Raw genomic sequence first — 20,861 nt, 5'->3', positions numbered from 1 at the left:
TCTCCTGGATTTTGCCAGCAAGAACTCCATCGACACCAGCAATAGTACATACACGACGACCTTCTTTCTGATCCTTCAGAAATTGTGTATCCTCCAACAGAGCTTGCTTCACTATTGGATCCCTTTCCTTTTAAGCTTTTTGCTGCATATCCGTTATCGCCGTGCGTTTGGGTATATCGAAAAGATTGTCAAGCTTTTTGCAGAAGAGAGTCTCTCGATTATGTTGTGTTTTGCTCTCCTTTCGTGATATTTGCTTGCAGAGTGCTGATAATCGAGCATGGAGGGATACGATTCTCGTAATGCAATGTGCCTCCTGGATTATTGGTATTTTCTGTTTCTGCCAGTAGCACAACACTTACTTAACGGCGTTCTGCGCACTCACTTTAAGTGAAAGTTTTGCCGATCGGAGCTGGTAATAAAACGCAGCTAATACTTGGTGTATCGTGGGAAGACGCGCACCAGTTATAAATTCGCATTCTTACTAAGAAGTCACAGCATTGTGAAATTTGTTGGACCTCAATGATAACTAATTGATATAAATAAAACTAATTGATTTGAAAATGACACATGCGATAACTGCCTCGATTTTTTGCTTGCTAGACCCTTTAGAACGCTCACTGCAGTAAAGAGCTTGTCATTACGTTGGAGGTCGCTCATTAAACTACTTACGGACAGGGATGGTTCGTTCACTTTGACTCAATTTTGATTCATTTGACACTACCGTCTCAGCCGAGCAAAATTTGACAAAGTTATGTATGAGACATTTGTAGAACTCATTATTATTTATAATTTTGCAGAATAAAGTGTTGCTGTAACTTTTATAGTTACGGCGATACAATGCTAGTACCTCTGTAGTGACTAAATGAACGTTCATTTAGTCACTAATGAGGTACTAGCATTGTAGCACCGTAACTACAAAAGATACAGCATCACTTTATTAAGCAAATTTGTAGATCAAGTTATTATCTACAAATGTCCCATATATCAGTTTGCCAAATTTTGCTTGGTTACGACGCTACTGTCAAATGAATCAAAATTGAGTCAAACTGATCGAACCATCCCTGCTTACGGAGCGTTGGGGGACCACCTAATGTTATCATAGGGGTCTTAAGAGCATATAATCTTCTTCTGCACGGCCAACCGGAAATTTTGTGATGTTGAACTCATCACTAAAATGAATAACGGATGACCAAGCGTACGCATTATAGTGGCGTAGTTGTCATTATGTGGAGGATCCAGTCATTCACATAATTTTATCTAAAAGTCCGTTGCGGGACCACTTAACGTTATCGCAGGGACCTTAACAACACGTCATTTTATTCTGCATAAAAAAACGAACATTTTGTGATGTTGAGCTCATCGCTAGGTCAATTTTTGAAAAATAAGGGACGGCCTAGTGCATACTTGCCTGTATGGGAACCGTTGTCGTCGTCATGCCCGCCTATCTACCTATCTATCCATGATGATGCTGTTGCATCCCGGAGCAAAGTTCCTTTATATTTGGCGCCGAAAAAAAAGCGCTTTACCCTGTGCAAACCGTCTGACCGACCATCGCTCTGTTCGACAGCTCTCAAACCACTTCAAATTGGATCGGGCAAAAATCGTATTAGTGTGATGTTGCAGCCCTTTTTTTTGCGCCCCACATCCGACCGACCGACCGACCGTGTGCCAGGGTCAGACTGAAAAATAAATTGATTGGAATGAAACGTGATATTTTTTAACCTCAAAACATCCGGGAAGCAGCCGACAGCGAAATAAAACCAGGGTAATCCATCTTGTGCTCGAAAGCGGAAGAGCTTTTGTGCGGATCGTATACGTACCGTTTTCGTGCATCCCGCCTCTTTCACTGACTGTAGACTGTTCTTAATCTGGGTCACATTCGCATACGTTATTGATAGGATATATCTCAAAATAGATGAATATCAATTGACTTTCTGTGTAGCGTTAATAAATGCTGAAGTGAGTTTCTTTTTATGTTTTGATAAATCGATTGGTTTCGGTACATTTTTAATGTCGAATAATTTTAAACTGAACGCCGTCTGTCGGTAGTTTCACTCACTGTGCGGCACCGCAACAGCCAGCCAGCCAGCCTGGCACGGCACGGATTGCATCCGCGACTGCTCGCCACTCACACACAACGTGTTGGAGCAAGACAAATATTTGATATTTGCATAAGTGATGTTCGGCGCTGATATTCAGTCAGAGCATATCAATCAGGGCAGGGCCTTTGGCCGGAGCCGCTGTGTCGCTGTGTCGCTCCGTCGGGTCACGGACATTGTCCGGACAGGGCTCAACCTTTAAAGAGTTGAGGTTTCGTGTATGCGTGGTTGACCTCCCTTCTGGTGGTTTGCATTTGTCATGAACAGCTTTCCACTCAAACAGACGTAAGTAGAGCAGCCGCAGTATGGTGTTCTGTTTTCTAAATAGTTCGTTTTATTTTCATCAAAACGCATAATATTGTAAAAACAATCTTGTACCTTTAATAAAATGCATTCTTCATAACAACATTTTCCATTTCTTTGGTTTATTCTGGATTCACATTAATTTAGCTGATTTTTTTGGCATGCAACAAGATCGCCGGTCACCATCACCAAATTACCAACTCTCTGGTTCTTAGGCTCCATGAACCAAGTAGCATGCATCGGCTGCATAATTCGTTACAGATGAAGACAGGTGCCTTAGAAAGAAAGGACCAACAAGAAATTATAGCGTGATGCAGAGATGAGTGGTCTATAGTTTATCTTTGCCTCTCTTTTAAGAGCTATCACTCATCAACCCTACTAACTCACTTGTTATAAAACTGTTAACATAACTAATTTGTACCACTAATAAGATAATATATCTAAAAGACTCATAACTGTGATGCTTGGAAAGGTCTCATCATCCGGTCGGCACCTTGACCGATCGAACGAGTCATTCCCATGTGCCACCTATATGGGGAACAGCAGATGGGATTAATTTTCTGGAACCGGTCTCCGCGTTCGTGAAAGTCCATGCTTGGGCTTGATTTCTTCGATCATTTTATCATTCTTGAGGCCTTGATCTCGTGGCTTGAAGACGCACAAGCGCAAGGCCATGATGTATGATTTCGTGCCGAGAAACTATAACACCTATCCCAAGTAACAATTCCAAGTTTCATTACGTTCGTATAGTGGTTTTCATGACCAATTTCATAAAACCGCTAATAAAACTATGAGCTCCACCAGAACCTGCTGATGAACGCTATAAAACAGCCTTCTGACTAAGGTTTTCATAACCGCTACAAGAATCAGGTCATAAGCTCAAGTAGTCCTATCACACTCTGCTGAAAGCAGCAATAAAACCGGTTAAGCTTTCGCTACTTGACAGCCTTCGCCATAATTTAATAAAGCTTTTCGCTTTTCGCCTCTGGCGAAAACTATAAGTTAGCCAGCTTTATTAACTTGAAAATACATGCGAGAGCAGCAAAGTAATAGTTTTGCTGTCAGATTATTCTTATCGATTTGGTTTAGGTATAGCGATCATAATAAAACATTCCATAGAATATTTCATTAATTTTAAGCAATTTTGTTGATTTGCAGCATGTGCGCATTTAATTTCATCGTGCATATTCATACGATAGGTGGATAAAATCAACACGCCACTAATATTTTGCAATTTTCTAAAACTGATTGTAAATAAATATAAATATATTGAGTTTGTCAATCTCAATTTCTAGCAAAATCGATTTAGTTGCTTCCTTTTCTGCGATTTACAAAAGAAGAACACTGATTTACAAGCTGCAGACGTTTTGGAAATGGTAGAAAAAGTCGTCCGTGGCCATAAAACTTATTCCCGCCATTTGTTGGTCATCCGCAACGGCGAACAATTCAACTTTCCCCTCGTTTCCTGTGTTATTATCGTATTAACTGGACAAGAAAATATAATAATCTCTTCAATTGTTGTGTGGCCCTTAAAAGAACCGATTGTTTGATTACCATACCTCCAGCTTGCAATAAACTTGCACTAACGCACTTAACGGAATTTTCTTTTCGGTAAACGGCTTATTGCAACGAACCAACCGGAAAGTCACAGCAGCTATGCGATCGACGAAGCCGTTCGTGTATAGTCATCAGTCACGATGAAATGCCAGTCCAGGTGGCCAGCTGCGTGGGATAATTCTGGTCTTTTTGTAGTCATGAGCTGCACTTCCGCAGTTAATTATTACATCACGGTAGCCAGCTCCAGCTTCAATAGTTTCCTGTCCTCAGCAGCCGATGAATACGACCGACCGGGAACTGCAGACATGCACGACTCGAGCGTGACTTTCGTTTGCCCTTGATGCTTTCTCCTTTGTCGCGTCCAGATATGCAAGCAAGATGTTGGCAGTAGCTCAGCTAGCGTTGCGTTTGAATAATGCTGTTCACTAGCATACCGCCCAGCCTAGCTTCGAGGTACGATGCTGGTCTAACAAGCCAGTCGTCGTATGTTCGAATCTCGGCTAGGCGGTGCTTGCTAGTTAGTGTCAATAGGATTGTTGCACTGGCCCCGTAATTTTCCTGTACTCTAACAGCCGGCTGCGAAGTCTGTCGATAAAGAAGGGTAATGTCTAAAGACGGTATAAACCCATGGCTTTGCTTTTTTTTAGCATACCTCGTCTTATGTACCAGAGCAAGCGACAAGAATCGGTTCCGCCTATTTTTCGTGGTCATTCATTCTATCATCTACGTTGAATAAGATGGAGCATTTCAATTTCAGTCTGAACAAAAGAGAAAAGTTACCAGTGAGCCGTTCGCCTTTTGCTGCCATAGAAAAATTACGCTATGCGTTACTGTAGCGTTGGTGATGGATAGATTTGTGTTGCTAAAGATAACCCTAAGCCCTAAGTTCCAAGTTTCCTAAGTTTCATCAATTACCGAAAACTGTTCTTTTATGAATGAACAAATTCTTATATGAAAATGCAAAAGATATTGCCAAAACATTTTCAATCCATAGTGTTTAGAGATGCCAATACCGAGGGGTATTTCGAAAACCGGTTTTTCGGTATTGATAAATTCAAAACCGGTAAAACCGGTAAAAAACTGGTAAAAGCCAATACTTGAAAAATAAATTTAAAAAAAACTGCAAAATTTGTAGAAAATGTTTCCATTAATCAATGGTACTCAGTTTTTTGAAACTGCTAAGTGACTAGCTCTTTTAAAAACAAATAAGTATGGAAAGACTGTTTATCGTGTCAACTCTAAAACGAGACAGACATTACTGGAAAACTGCATACAATTTGAGTAATACGAAAATATATGGTCTTGTGGTCCTAATTGACAGCATTTTTTTTTACTAATTTTATTAAAACCCTGTTCACGCTGAAACATCTGTGGTGCCAGGTATTTACTGGTTTTTCGAATTATTTTGATTGACATAGAGCACTAGTGAATTTTGAGACACGCATTTTAGGGTGGATGATAAATAATTGATCAGGAACTAAACATGGTCGGAAAAAACTGCATAACATAGCTCGTTTCACACCTCACAGTATGAATGGTACTTACAAGCCAGTCTACGCTCGCAGCGATGCAATCTTTGATGGTGGTTTCAGAAAACAGTCATCCTGTCTATCCGTTGAGGATTGCCAACAACGGGTCCATAAATGAATTCCTCTTCCGTGATATGCTATGACATTTTTAAAGCACTCCGTAATTTTTCGCTGAAGATTTTTGAAGAGCTACAATGTGCATCGCACATTTTTACTGTTGCACAATATTCTTAATTGTATTTTTGTTAAAGTCACTATCATAGATATTTAGATAACTATTTTCCGTTGGTTAAAATTATATAATTGAGCTGTTATTTTCAGAACCTCGAGTCTTTGAATTGAATTTGCCCTGTACGTTAACAATCTGAACGGCAATGGAAGCTTCTTGAGTTATTTTTTCATTAAATCTACCATGTAAAAAAATACCGAAAATACCGGTTTTTGATCGCGTAAAAACCGCTATTTCGGTATTGAAAAATAGGACGGTAATACCGGTAAAACCGGTTTCGGTAAAACCGGTATAGCATCCTTAATAGTGTTCAATGCAGTTTGACGCTTGACCAAACACATTTACTTGGAACTGGTATATTTGTTGACTGCTTTGGTACCTTCCGAGACGCCTAACTCAACCGGAAGCAACAAGCGAACAGAAACGCGAGAGGTGATCGGTTAAAAATTATTCAAAATGAAGCGAACAATTAGAATCAATCGCATTAAATTGAATATCAATGAGCGAAAATTCCTTAAATCTTCATGAACATATGTTTCGTCCTTAAAAGAAAGGTTTTTCGACGTTGGAAATTTTGGCCTTCTTTTCCGTCTTCTTGGGCAGCAACAAAACAGTTTGGATGTTCGGAAAGACACTTGTCTGAGCAGTGGTGACACCGGACAGCAATTTGTTCAACTCTTCGTCGTTGCGGATGGCCAGCTGCAAGTGACGATAAGTCTAGTCGTTTTGTTGTCGCGAGCAGCAAATTCCTCCCAATTCCAGAACTTCAGCAGCAAGATATTCCATCACGGCAGCGAAACGAGCGCTCCAGCTCCAATACACGTTCAGCATATTTTCCTTTCCTCAGCAGCTGATGAATACGACCGACCGGGAACTGCAGACGTGCATGACTCGAGCGTGACTTTCGTTTGCCCTTGATGCTTTCTCCTTTGTCACGTCCAGACATGCCAGTAAGATGTTGGCAGTAGCTCAACTAGCGTTTGAAGAATGCTGTTCACCGGCATACCTCGTGTTATGTACCAGAGCAAGCGACAAGAATCGGTCCCGCGTATTTTTCGTGGTCCTTCATTCTATCATCTACGTTGAATAAGCCGTTCGCCTTTTGCTGTCAAAGAAAAATTACGTGCGCCCAAAAACCAGCAGTAGTAATTTCGCAGCTGGAATTTTGGATTTATCCGCGCGCAGGCGGGCAGATTGTGTGGTGACGAGCAGTCTAATCTGCAGCTGGCTGTCCGTATCGACGGAGAAATGAACAAACTTTTCTTCGGAGTTACTAGGGGTGTTTTGGTAAACATTCAAGCTATTGTATTGCCCATCTGTCTGTTCATCTATCCTGCGGACAAGCCGTTGAAAATTTATGGATCAAAATCGCTTTTCATGACAAGGTTATTTTCCTTGGTGTTGTTTATATTCCGCCGAACAATAGCAAGGACTGCGACCACATTCAATTGCATTTGGACACTGTTGTTGAAATCGTGAACCGTTCTGACTGTAATGAGATAATCCTCTTTGGTGACTTCAACCAACCTCGCGTTGACTGGAGTGCAACTACAAGTGGTTACCTATTCGCTGATCCACTTTTATCGTACTTTACACCAGCTTGTCGCACATTACTCGATGGTTTGTCGTTTTGCCGTTTGAGGCAACGTAATGCAGTTCGCAATTCCAGGGACCGAATTCTAGACTTGATTTACACTTCTGACTCTATCACTAGTAGTAGTACTGCCGAAGAAGCTCCCGAACCTGTTGTGCGACTGGATCCTGTTCATCCTGCTCTTTTGTTAACCATCAAGGGTCTGCCCGCTGTAGTTCATACCAATGACGTTGATGCATCCGGATACAACTTCCGTAAAACTAATTTTGACGCCCTCAATGGATTGCTCTGCCAAATGGATTGGTCTGATGTATACGTCACTCTGAATGTTGATGACGCAGTTACTGCTTTCAATAATAAATTGCGTCGCTGTTTCTCTGAGGTGGTACTCCCATTTAGACCTCGGAAAAAACCACCTTGGTCTAATGCGCGGTTGAGGTATCTGAAACGACAACGTTCTAAAATGCTAAAGAAATATTGTCTGAATAAAAACCGTTCTCCAAACGCCAATTTGAGGAAGCGAGTCGAGTATACCGTTGCTACAATTGACTACTGTATAGACGACATCTCAATCTGACAGAAAGTAGCTTACGCAGGCACCCGAAACGGTTCTGGACGTTTGTAAACTCTAAGCGGAAGGATTATGGTCTACCTACGTGTATGAAGTTAGGTGATCTAACCGCTTCCACTGTCGATGGAAAGTGCGAACTTTTTGCTTCACATTTCGGGAATGTATTCAACTCTAGCGCAGCCCTCCATGATCCAGATAGAAGCAACGCTGTTCGCTAAGCTCCCCCCGACGTTGTTGACGTGGATGTTTTCAGTATTAATTTCGAGATGGTAGTTACGGCTCTCGCGAAGTTGAAGTCATCATATATTGCTGGGCCGGACGGCATCCTATCGTGTGTGCTGAAAAAGTGTTCCGGTGCTCTAGTAGAACCCCTGCAAGCGATTTTCAATCTCTCACTGCAACGTCAAATATTTCCTACAATCTGGAAAAGCTCGTGCATGACGCCGGTATACAAAAAAGGAGACAAAACGGATATTGCCTACTATCATGGGATAATTTCGCTGTCTGCCGGGTCGAAATGCTTAGAGACCATACTGAATAAAGTTATTTTTAAAGCATGCAAAAACTGCATTACACCATCTCAGCACGGATTCTTCCTCAAGCGATCTGTGGAGTCGTACCTCTGTGAGTTTACTTCCTTCTGTATCAGCAAGATGGACTCTGGTGTAAAAATTGCTGCAATATACACGGATATCAAGGATGCTTTTGACACAGTGAACCACGAAATACTTTACGCCAAACTTCGACGTCTCGGCTTCTCAGATAGACTCTGTGACTGGCTGAAATCTTACCTAGCAAACCGACAGCTTTACGTAAAGATAGGATCGGCTGAATCAGTCCTGAGTACGGGGTTCCTCAAGGAAGTAAATTAGGACCACTTCTATTCGCTCTTTTCTTCAATGATGTCTCTTCGATTATAGTTGTGTGTTGATCTACGCGGATGATTTGAAAATTTATCCCGTAGTCCGCAAACTATATGATTGTTTCCGTCTACAGGATATGCTCGACAGCTTTACCAGGTGGTGCCGGCTGAATCATCTCGTGATTAGTATAGCAAAATGCTGTGTGATTTCCTATCGGCGTCTGAAGAATCCTATTCTGTTCAACTACTCCATAGACGGAACTGTTTTGAATTGTGTCGATCAAATTAAGGATTTAGGCGTTCTGTTAGATTACCAACTGTCCTTCAAAGCGCACTACTCTGCTACTGTGGACAAGGCTAATCGCCAACTTGGTTTTGTTTCGAAAGTTGCTGCCAATTTCACTGATCCACTGTGTCTACGCGCATTGTACTGTTCTTTAGTTAGATCTATACTCGAATTCGGGTCAATTGAATGGTCGCCATATGAAGAGATATGGATTTCCCGAATCGAATCTGTGCAGCGTAGGTTTGTTCGATACGCGCTACGTAACCTTCCATGGATGAATCCGCAAGACCTGCCTCCTTATAAAGACCGGTGTGCATTGATTGGCATCGAAACATTGGAAGATCGACGAAATGCCAACCAAGCTGTATTTGGTGCAAAAATTTTACAAGGTGAAATTGATAGTCCCGCCCTGCTTGCTCAACTTCACATCTACGCACCACAGCGCATTCTAAGACCCAGACAGTGGCTACGACAACCTCCTAGAAACACTGTATATGGCAATAATGACCCAATGTTAAGTGTGACCGGACGATTCCAAGAGGCTTATCATTTATTCGATTTTAACGTGACTACAAAGACCTTTTGTTTATAAAATAAACAAATAAACAAATAAGACTTGTTCGATAATAATTGGAAATTATTTCAACTAATCACAAAGCAACAATTTCTAGTACGACCGAGTTAGAGTTATTTTCAATTTTTCAATTACGCGCATTGAAAATCAATAGTTTTTTTTATTTTCAATATTTTCCAAATCGATTTTCCGATCAATTGGTGTTAATATCTTGGAAATCTATTGAAAATTGACTGAATTATAAACCGAAGCGTGAAAAAGCGTTTCCACTTCGATGACGTCATTTCCAACAACCAATCATGAAGCGATAATTCTGGTAAAACAAAGGTTCATTATTTTCAATTTTTCAATAGTTCAACATCAAGAATCCATACTTTTCTTCATTTAGATCAATTCTTAGAATATTTCCGATCGATTGGTGTAAGAATATTGAAAATCGATCGGGAAACCACTCAGCTATTAGCGTTCAAAACCTGACCACTTTTCGAGAAAGATTTTTCAAAATGACACCCTATCCCAAACCTTGCCGTAAGACGTCAAAACAGTTTTCGTGACAAACAAGACCATGCTACCAAGACGTGCCGTATTCTATCGTACATAAAAGCTTACAAAGGGCCTGTAAGTACTACAGTGGTATCACGGGCGTAGCCAGAAAAGGGGGGGGGGGGCGGGGTTTACAATAAGAAATCTCTCATAGCCTAACCGTTTAGTTAGAAAAAAGTTTATTCAGGAAATGGGGATTTTCAGTTAAGTGTTATTTTGGTTGAAATGGAGTGTTCTTCATCTGACAAAAAATTAAATTGAAATAATAGAAGACAAATGTTACAATTTTGGCCTCCCAGTTGGCATTGAGGCACGTTGCATGTTAAACCAAATACTACATGAATGATAGAGGTTCTAATGAGACGAACGTGGACGGTAATCTTTGACGGCGACAAACAAGAAGTACCTAGTAGTTGAGTTTGTGCATGTGGGATCGCTGGCAGCCGCGGACAACAACACACATCAGGAGATCCTGCGGCATATTCAAACAGAGCATCGAGTCTACCCTTGCTAACACTCTAGGAATCCTGCTTTTAGAAAATAGAGGATTCTTATTTCATAGTGTAGGCGATTCTTTTACCGAGTTATAGGTATCCCGTGGATTCAACTCTCGGATTCTCATATATGAATCCTGGTTTTATAAGCACAGAGAACAAACATCCATTCATGAACAAATTTTTCGGGAATTCTTGGATAAAATTTCATATTAAAATCATCTAATATGCTAGCAACACCACCATTATAGTTTCCCAACTAAATGATTCTTTTGATTTGCACACTGACAACGTTTGGCTCCTCTGGCGCTAGTAAATATGGACTGTGAGAATTATGCTAGCGCCAGAAGCTAGCTGTTGTGAGTTGTTGAGTTTATGCGCGTTTAGCGACATCATCACTATAGTTTCCCAACTAATTTGACATAAGTTTTATTCAAGTGGGGACCTTTCGCTTGGATGTCTGTTCTCTGTGCTATAAGCGAGGCATTCAGTGCGAATCCTCTACACCAGCGGTTCCCAAATGGGGGTTCGCCAAAAGTTTTAGGGGGTTCGCGAAAAATTTGGCAGTAATGGTGGACGATTCGATTGGATGTGTGAGATGAGCAGAATTTCAGATAAAACATAGGCGATGATCGATAAGCGGTGACATGCGAAAGTCTGCGTTGAGAGGGCGCTAGCCAGAGTGGCTAAAATAGCAGCCCGTCAACCATGTGAAACTGGAGAAAAATTCGCGTAAACTTTGAGGCGTCATCGTTAGCTAAAATTGAAGCAGCAATAATAAGCATGAAGTCCAGCAAAGCATGATGGTATTATCGGTACAAATGTGCACCAGCTGGTCAAAGTGTAAGCAGGGCATCTTACTGATACAGCAGCATGTTGCTTTGTACCACTTTCAAAATAATCTGCAAGGTTTACGCTACTGTCTGGTGGTAGCTAGTTGGATTCCGTGCTGACCGATCATGGGTGGATCCCCAGATAACACAAGATCGTAATAGAAAGAGCACATTAAGTCGTATACATGTCAATTTTACATTGGAATTGCATAATGATTAGAGTGTGTCAAGGCGAAGTGTACAATAAGTTGTTTTACGGTCGTGCGTGTCGTCATATACAACTTATAGCTGTGAATTGTAAAGCAGTATAGATGATTGTAACATGTAGTTATATCTTAATCGTATATTGAGGAGTATTAAGTTGCGTGTTCCAAAAATTGTTGTATAGAATGCAAGATAGAATTATCAAAATTTTTGCACGTATATTGCCTCCACTTTGGTACTTATATGTTCTTATGTGGTGTGAAATAAAACTTTTTCGTGCGGATATGATTTCGTATCTCTCTGTTGCAACCGAAATATACAAACCAAATTGTTTACTGGGTCATATCACGACGCTCCGTATTATGTTGGAGAAAATTAAAGGATTCCAGAACTTCCATGGCCTGTTCATTGATATCAAAAAGTAAATCTTGAAAGCACCTGGGGTACATTTTTAAGTTTACCAAGACTAAACACATGGACCAGTGGTGCCTTTGTGAGTCTTCGAAATGTGTGGCGCTCAAATCAAAGTCTCCATCACTGATGTCACTAACGCCAAATAGAAACAGGAATTCGGGAGCACAGATGAAAGTAGATCGGGCATACCTTGAAAAGAGGAGTGAACGAAATTGATTGAGTTCTCTTGTGACAGCTCACTCGATGAAGAATTTGTATGAGATGTAAGCAGTTGTATCAGATGTAAGCAGTTACTTACAATTTGAGTAAATATGTTTCGGGCACATCTCGGGGGCACTCTCGAGCTCCTCCGAGATGCGGCGAAGGTTGAGTGAGACAAGATGACGGCTTATCCTGTGTGCTTTTCAACATCACTCTTGATGGTCCGAAGAGCGGTCATCGAAACGAGAGGCACAGTTTTTAGCGAAGGTAGTCCACTCCTTGGCTTCGCAGATGACTTTGATGCCATAGCCAGGAATGATGCCGAATGACAGTGCGAAGAAACGATGACGATGACGATGCCATTTGTTTGAGGTTTTTTAAGAAGGAGTTTCTGATAACCTATTTTGGTCAATGTTCTTCAATAAAATGTTACACATAAAGTTAAATGAATTGATTTTTTTGCAGGGGTTCATTTTTTTGTGAAATATCGTCAGGGGGTTCGCGGTCAAAAAAAGGATGGGAACCGCTGCTCTACACAATTCCTTCACACGATTCCAGCGCAAGAAATCCTTGAGAATCTGTGCGAATCTTTTTGCTTCGTCCGAGTACTTTACCCTTCGCAAACCGAGAACCTGACAATGTACAAACCCCCAATTAGATCGACAGACCGTGCTCACGGATGACTTACGCGCCTTTGCGGGCGACATTTAGCGGAGTACAAGCTGAAAGCGAAGAGTAGCGGAGCTGCATGAATCAACCGTCCCCCTGTCCCCCCCGTTGCTACGCCCATGAGTGGTATCGAACTACAGTGTGAATTTTTGCAACAAAAGGACAACAAAAAATCGAAGCGAAATAATTTTATTTTTCCTTTAAAATGCGTTTATTACCTTCATTTTAAGTAATCAACATTTTTATTCCATTAACGTTCGTCCATCATAATCGTTCGGAGATAGATTCGTTTTTTCTGCATCCAATATTAAATGACTCAAGCATTAGCATTAAAATATTAATGAAATCAAATACATCGCTAAAGTCTGTAGAGTTTCTACGTAGTTTCTATTATCTGTTGCATTCAATAAATACCTTATAAACCCAAAGAGCTTTGTTGTGACCTAGCGATTCTTGAAAAAGTCGTACTGCATTTCTAAAATCCTGTTTTTGATTAAAAGGAATAATTTTTCATTAACAATTTCTTCAAAAGATTTTCGAAACTTGAAAGAGAAAATGGTACTAGTACGTTAATCATGAACTTTCGCCCTACTGTCAAGATAAGCCATAGGAATGGGCAACCGTGTCCATTAGTTATTTGTTGTGTTAGGCTTTCGGTGGATGCATCTATGGGATCGTTGCTTGAAGTGCAAAGAATTTAAACTAAATATTTTTTCTTCATACCGGATGGTTTAATTAATCTAATTGATGCCAGCGCATTCACCAGAAATGATCACATCACGATCTTTAAATTATTTAGTTCGGTTGTTATAATGTCACTCAAAGTCCGACAAACAAATAAGATGGTATACAGTTAGGACTACAAACCAATTTCAAGTTGTGTTTGCCATCATAATAAAACTTGTATAAATCCCACCTCAGGCAATGATTGCATCTCCAAATTCCCTACATTACACATTACATGTTGTCCTCCATCGTTACACATTCAATTTACATCGTAAAAATCAGGTATTCGAGTTACAAACAGAAAAAAACATGTTAAAAGTACTGACATTTATCGAGTTTGCGGCTATTGCTGGCACCGGTTCCGAATTCCCCCCACAGTTCTCATATGATGCTGTGCTCACTGAAAACGAGTTTTTCAAATCCCTAAAAGCATATAGCGCATATTCGTCGTCGTCTTCGATGCGGAGACCCGATCCGGCAATAGATTCCCAGATTCATCGAACCCATCCGCCGGCAGAGATTGTGCCATTGTGGATTGTGTGCAGCATATTTTGCAATCATACAATAAAATAACAAGACCAAGTCGAATGAAACACAAGATTTTGCACAGCAGTTTTTCTGTTCCACCAATTCGAAGCGGAGCACATGATAGCCATTAGAGAATGGACAAACTTTTCGCCAGAACCAGAATGGTTGACCTGATGTGGACACTTTTGCGCGGACGTTCCAGAGAGCAAAACCGAAGGACACTAGCCAATTTATCCCGCACGGCACAGCACAGCAAAGGACTGCACGGGAATAGTGTGGAAGGGTCTCATATATTCGTGTGCCGGTCGTCGAATATTAGTCTGAGTCACCACCATCATCCCTTGCCGGCTAAAAGAAAGAACGAGATGGAGACAAAAATGACAGACCAACAATAAAATGATGACCGTAAATTTTGCTGAAATGGATAGCAATTCTTCGAGTTCGGGCTGAGCAAGGGGTCACGGGATTGTGAACGGGGCACGCGGGCAGCCTTTTTGAGAAGGGATGAAAAAGGTTCACTCACTAACTTTGTTGATTGGTTGGTTGGTTGGTGGTGGAGAAATCTACTTCGTCGAAGGAGACGGCGAAGACAACTTTACTGACCGCAGGATAGTTTCATAAAGTTGAAGGGTTTACGATGCATTTATACGACGACAACGACGATTGTCTGTCGGCGGCCCTTTTTCTTCTTGGCACACGCAAACGGCCATTGGGAAAGGAGGAGGATGAGGAAAGATTAGAGAGTTTTGCCCCCTGCCCGCGCTGGTCACCCCGAGGGACCTTTACTGGTCGGCTGAAATATTGCCAAGCATTAGCCCTTTTTATTATGCTTTTCATGGGTGCTGGCGATTTTTCGTACGATTGGTCTCTCAACAAGCTTAATCCAATTTCCGGGTTGCTTCAATTTGTCGGTGACTTGTTAATTCTGATAGGATGCTGGACAGAATTGATACAATTTGTTGTGCATCTGCTCTGTGAACAGCTATGGTGCTGATGAGATGGAGAAGACTTCATTACTCAGCTGCAAGTTATATGAAACTCAGAAACAAAAAAGTAAAATGGAAGCCAACAGTGTGTTAAACATCACTATCGAAGCGAACTGCTTACTTTAATAGCTGTGAAAGTTCAAATTAGATGATAGAGGTCCAAGTTGAACGCAGTTTTAATTGAAGTCTGATAAAGTTCGCTCAATATTTTAATAAACTGAGTTGCAAAGTTTTTTTGTTTTTCTTTGTACTCCGTTATTAATTTTCTCATAACCCTAAATATAAGAAAATCTTCTGTTTGACTCATTAAATTCCACTCACCTCTTACAACTCAAATGACTAGTCACCGACAAGTGTTGAAACTAGATTAAAGTTACTGTCAGCCAGTCACAGCCTAGCGACAGTTCATTCTAATCTTTAATCCCTGTTATTAGGCGAAAGCTACTTCGAAATAGGTCGCTCCGTAGGTAGGGTAGTTAGTTCGTTGCGCTAAGAAGCGCAAAAATAAGATACTTACCGTCTGTGAACTGTGAAAACTGCTGAAAAGTGCACGTTTTCCGTGCCATGCATGCACAACGTGTTCTTCTAGGATAGGTACGGTTTGGTACAAAGTTACGCCTGCCTGCCTGCCTGCATAGGCAGAGTTGGCAATCCGGGCGTGCACTATAGGAACTGCCAGGAACTGGCTGGCACTAAAACGGTAGAACGGTTCCTCAGCCTGGTAATGCGCAAACTTTCCAGCAACTTTTGCACACAACGCGACAACGGCGGCGACGAAGACATGCAGTCGCGTGGCACTCGACGACGACGACGACGCCGACTGGTAGAGACAATAGGAAAGTAGTTAAATTTACATTTTCCATTCGCCTCACTGCTGGCTGGCTGGCTGGCTGCTATCATTCCGCCAATCTAAACGAACGGATGACGGCGTAGGGTTGTGCCAATAATCTAGATTTTCATTCTTGAAACTTGTACCTTTTCCGCATTTCAAGAAAGTGTCCCAATGCATTCGCATTCTGGCGGGGAGTAATTAAAATATTTTAATCTGTTGAAAGAGTTCCGCGAACGTCGACTAAACCGCACGGCCCGCGCCGAATGGCGGGCGTATTTTAGCGTCAGTATCGCTGGTATTCAGCATTACATTATAGCGAACGAACGAACGAACGAAAACGGGACGCGACGGGAAGTAGTGGCATTAAAGCGGCCAACTTTACGATTGCATTTTATGTCCTTGCATTTTTGCTGTCGCGTTCCGCCGAGTCGTGTTCCGAGCATGTAACACCCACCTCCCTCGGTCTGCTGCCGCGGGGAAAATAGTTTCGGAGAGCCCGGAGTTCCGGTGTGTTTGGTCGTTTTTTTTTTGCTTCTTTTGCTTTACTCCTGTCACTGTGCCATTGTTTCCGCTGCACTATTTTATTGTTGCATGGATAGTGTTTTGCATCAGCGCCTTCTCGGCCGCCGGGGAACCATCGTGACAAATTTATGATTTTTGTTAAAATAGAAAATTAAAAAGACATGTCCTGGCTGGTTGCACGTTTGCTTGTTCTTCGTGCCCGTGGTGGCAGTTTGGCGCTTGTCGTTGGTGTGTCTTGAATGCTAGGGTGCCTAGACGCGGAACACCAAAGTGGTCTCGAGCCAGTGAGTCAAATTAGTTTATGGACGTAAGACTTTCGCAAACTTTTTCTCTGTGGCCTCTGTGGCGACAATTTCCGCGCCAAACAAGGGCCTTTACTGTGGGGGATTTGCCGTTGGTTACCGAACCGGAAATGGTATTGCAGGTTGTTTTACACAATGTTGTTCCCCAAAATTTGGGGTGTTTTTTTTTGTTTAACCATAAATGACTAACAACCTTTAGTTACTTACTTAGGTGGCTTGCCGTCCTAAGACAAAGCCTATTGAACAAAGTTTCTCCATGTAACTCGGTTGAGGCCTACCGCTCTCCAATTCCTCGGACACCGAGTACTCTCCGCCAGATCTCGCTCCACCTGGTCTAACCATCTTGCTCGCTGCGCTTCTGGTCGTCTTGTTCCTACCGGATTTGAAGCGAACACCTTCTTTACAGGGTAGTGTTCCGGCATTCTTGCAACATGCCCTGCCCATCGTATCCGTCCAACTTTAAACACCTTTTGGATACTGGGTTCGCCATAGAGCTGTGCGAGTTCACGGTTTATCCTCCGTCTCCATACTCCGTTCTCCTATACGCCGCCGAAGATCGTTCTGAGCACTCGTCGTTCGAAAACTCTGAGCACTCGTAGGTCCTCCTCGAGCATTGTCCATGTTTCATGCCCGTAGAGAACAACCGGTCTAATAAGCGTCTTGTACAGGGTGCACTTTGTACGGGAACTTAGTCTGTCCGACCGCAATTGCTTGTGGAGCCCATAGTAAGCACGACTTCCACTGATAATACGCCTCCGAATCTCACGGCTGGTATCATTGTCCGCCCTTCGGCGGCGTACAAGAGAACGAAGTATGGAGGCGGAGGATGAACCATGAACTCGCACAGCTCCATGGCGAACCCAGTATCCAGAAGATGGCTAAAGCTGGACGGATACGATGGGCAGGGCATGTTGCAAGAATGCCGGACAACTACCCTGCAAAGATGGTGTTCGCCTCAAATCCGGTAGGAACAAGATGACCAGGAGCGCAGCGAGCAAGATGGTTAGACCAGGTGGAGCGAGATCTAGCGGAGAGTACTCGGTGTCCGAAGAATTGGACAGCGGTAGCCTTCAACCGAGTTACATGGAGAAACTTTGTTCAACAGGCTTTGTCTTAGGACGGCAAGCAACCTAAGTAAGTAAGTAACCTAGTCCAGTTTGATGTCTTGAAAGTAAACATTTTGTCAAAATATGAAACCACCTCTTTTCTTTAATCGTTTTCAGCTTTAAACTTTGAATCTAGTCCAAATTGATATTCTTAAAGCGAAACGTCATAGAAAAATGAGCGGTTATCCTTTTCTACAGAGACTATAGATTACAGAGGCGACAAGGCATTCAAAAATCAAATTTTCAATTATAACGGGGAGTTACCATTATATGTGATGTTCGAAAACAGACATTGAGGAAACCTGCAAGTCATAGGCGAAATACGTATCTGTCAAGAATAAATATACAAAGTAGGATTAAATTGGATAGGTTTTCTTTTTATTTAATTCCAGGTTTCGAATTGTACTAAAACGCTACAAAACCTTCAATCAATTAAGGGTTAAAATTTAATTTTTAGTAGAAGGCTTCTATATTGCAAGGTCTGAAAGTCTTGAAATTAAAAAAAAATTCCAAAAAAAATCCCGATTTTGTCAGTTTCCCCATTTTGTCAGCTCAAAATTGAACAGAGCTGACAAAATCGGAACATTACTGTATCTGAATGGATACAATCTGGCAAAAGCGAAGGATACAGAGACGATAGATTACAAAGGCGAAAAGGCACTCAAGCACCGCTAAATTTGAATCAACACGAAGAGTACCATCACAAATAAATTTAACTCCCCGTTATAAATTCAAAATTCAGCCATTTTTTGAGTGCCTTGACGCTTCTGTAATCTATAGTCTCTGTAGGAAAGGATTACTACTCACTTTTCTATGACGTATCACTTCCGGAACATCAATTTGGACTAGATTCAATGATTGAAGATAAACAGACTAATCTCAAGTTTTTAGTCTTGACCTTGAAATGCGGTCATACATATATATTAATATTTTTTTTTTTTTTTGAAACGATGGTTCTACAATTGATGAAGGGACGGTAGGGGAAAGAGATGAAAATGTTTGGTGAAGGTGGAGAAGAGCGGAAAGGAAGGGGGGGTTGGTAGCTATGCTTGACAAGTAGTCATTTTGACTCCTACCTTTTGTCCAAAGATAAAACCAGTTGAATAAAAGAGGTGGTTTTATGCTATAACAAATTGTTTACTTTCAGGACTTCAAACTGGACTAGTTTAAATGTTCAAACGATAAAATCTGTTTAATAAGAAGGATGGTTTTGCACTATGGCGTACTTCCCAAGCAAAGATAAAAAATTGGTACAGAATTAAACGTCGAACGCCGATTTATGACGCACAATTTGGCGTAATATCTGCTTGTCACAGAATACATCTTCCGTGTGCATTGTCCATGGACAATTTGCATCCGCAATTGAAGTTTTACATGATGCTTGAGAACACAAAAATCGAAGAAAATCTATACTGTATTCCTTCGTTTGTACTTTTAGAAGAAGCTACCGTTTCATTAAAGTGCGGCATTTCTTAATCTTCCGTAAAATAAAATCTGTGCGGTAAAATCTTCCAGACTCACTCGTTCCAATAGCTAAATCGTAGCCTAAGCGAACCTCACCCCCGTCAAGTGTATGCTTTTGCAGGCTTTGCATGAAAAAGTTGTCTAAATCGGCTAGAGCTACAAGCTTTTTACATCTGACGGGCATCGTTTTGTGTTATTTGTTCAAAGCTTCGGCAAAGTTTTTGCACATTTCCGATCGCCATCAGCCATCATAACATGAACTTCCACACCGCCCGTTTGCTTAAAAACATATTTTGCTAACTCATCGATGTTGTCTAACTCGTCACTGGTTTCTGGCGTAGCAGCCAGAAAATCTTTCAACTGAAAGTCATTTCCCCCCTTCAAGGTAAAACCAGACACTTTCGCGTGCCATTTCGCCCGCCAAAGGACACGATCGGAAGATCCTCCGGGGCCAGAACATACGTCAGCGAAATATAAAGGTTCATTATGGTTCAGCATCGAATTACCTGCTTTGTCCATAGGTTTTGTAAACATGTTATCAAACATGCAGTCTAAATTAGCCATTTTGACTGCGATCCTAATCACAAAAATGTTCGATTTGATCGCTTTGCGCATTTCGCTTGGCTCGAGTTGATCAAACGCTGACTTATGCCGCACAATTTGGCGTAATATCTGCTTATCGCAGAATAGATTTTCTGTATACATCGCCAGTGGACGTCTGCCATAGGCAATCCACCTTTGAAGACGATCCTTACTCAATATTAGAGTATTTCCCGCATTTTCCAACCATATCACATAAATGGGTGATTGGTGATTGGCTTGGCTTTGCTTTGCCATGCAAAGTGAATCGAAAGCTGGTAGAAACCAAGCAGGAAAAACTAAAATCACTTTGCTTGAAATTTAAAAAGTAGATGATAATCTTCGCCAATCTGTTATAAAGCCATTAGAGGAACAGAGACTTGAAGATTTGCTGCAAGATTGGAGCCACGAGAAGCAATCAATAAGATGCGACGCAAGTGTTGAACAAGGATCTTCTGCAATCGTGGATTGCCTATGGCAGACGTCCACGGACAATACACACAGAAGATCTGTTCTGTGATAAACAGATATTGCGCCAAATTGTGCGTCATAAATCGGTGTTCGATAAACTCGAGCCAAGCGATCATTGGTTGCAAAAGCCGTCATCAAAGTTGGAACGTGTTTTTTGCAAAAAAGTGACCGAAACTTCCCGTCCCAATAGGTCGAAGATTCTTGACGACGCTTAAACCTTTACCAATTTTATATATTTGCGTGGAAAATACGCCATAATGCAAAACCACCCCTCTTGTTCAACCGATTATATCAATTTAACATATAACCTAGTCCAGTTTGATGTCTTGAAAGTAAACATTTTGTCAAAATATGAAACCACCTCTTTTCTTTAACCATTTTCA

This window comes from Sabethes cyaneus, chromosome 2 (assembly GCF_943734655.1).
Source record: "Sabethes cyaneus chromosome 2, idSabCyanKW18_F2, whole genome shotgun sequence".
NCBI lineage: Eukaryota > Metazoa > Arthropoda > Insecta > Diptera > Culicidae > Sabethes > Sabethes cyaneus.
The sequence above is the reverse complement of the archived record's forward strand: the minus strand, read 5'-3'. Positions refer to the sequence as shown.